This window comes from Pogoniulus pusillus, assembly GCF_015220805.1.
Source record: "Pogoniulus pusillus isolate bPogPus1 chromosome W unlocalized genomic scaffold, bPogPus1.pri SUPER_W_unloc_1, whole genome shotgun sequence".
NCBI lineage: Eukaryota > Metazoa > Chordata > Aves > Piciformes > Lybiidae > Pogoniulus > Pogoniulus pusillus.
In genome coordinates this window covers 1,626,206-1,627,112 of record NW_026974535.1, presented here as the reverse complement: position 1 = coordinate 1,627,112, position 907 = coordinate 1,626,206, and positions in this window count along the sequence as shown.

The following is a 907-nucleotide window of genomic DNA, read 5'->3' as shown; positions in this document are numbered from 1 at the left end:
AATTTGAGTGGGCTTTGGCCTTTACAAAAGGATGCTAAACTGAATCTATTCCATTAAACCACAATCACTGAAACTCATGAAAATACCCAAATTCACTGACCATGATCAGACCTCATCATCCATAGACACATACAGCCATCATTTCAATACTCCTCTCAAGATCTTACCACAATTCTGCCATCTGAGCAGGATTCCTGCTCACCTTAGGAAAGGACAGGCTAATCATACTCAAGCTGGTCCCCATCTTACAATGCCTGTGAAGATAAGGGATCAAACACAAACAAATACAGAGACAAATGCAAGTGAACAAATACAGAAACAAATACAGAAACAAACACAAACATATTGAGTGCCTAGGCTGACAAATCCATTGATCCTGTCTGTAGAATTTTTTATACCTGCTCCCTTGTCTTTCTACCCCCTTTTTCCCCCTCTTTTTTTTTTTTTTTTAATTCCGGGAAAAAACCCAGATATACGGAAAGAACCCAAGATCAAAACATCCCATGATTTCCCCATATCAAAAAAAAACACCCCATAATTGTCATATTACAAACTCTGAGCCTTAACTATACTATTTTAGCAGCTTAAGGGTCTAGGAAATGAAGGAAATAGGAGAAAAAAAGGCAAAGAAAAATTCAAGAAGTGTGGTACCACAGGAAAGTCAGAATCAGAACAGAGGGGAAAAGAAGATCTTCCTAGAAATTCTGATGCAATTAGCAATCATTTAACATCCTATTCAGTAAACTCCTAACCTGTAAGATCCAGTACAATCAAAAAAGAGCATTAATACTGACGTCAATAGTTCATATAGGTAGCAAGATACAAAAATACGAGTTTGCTATTTTAAGAACTGAGCTGTTCGTTTCCCGCTGAGAAAGTGCGGGGGGGGGGGGGGGGGGGGGGGGTG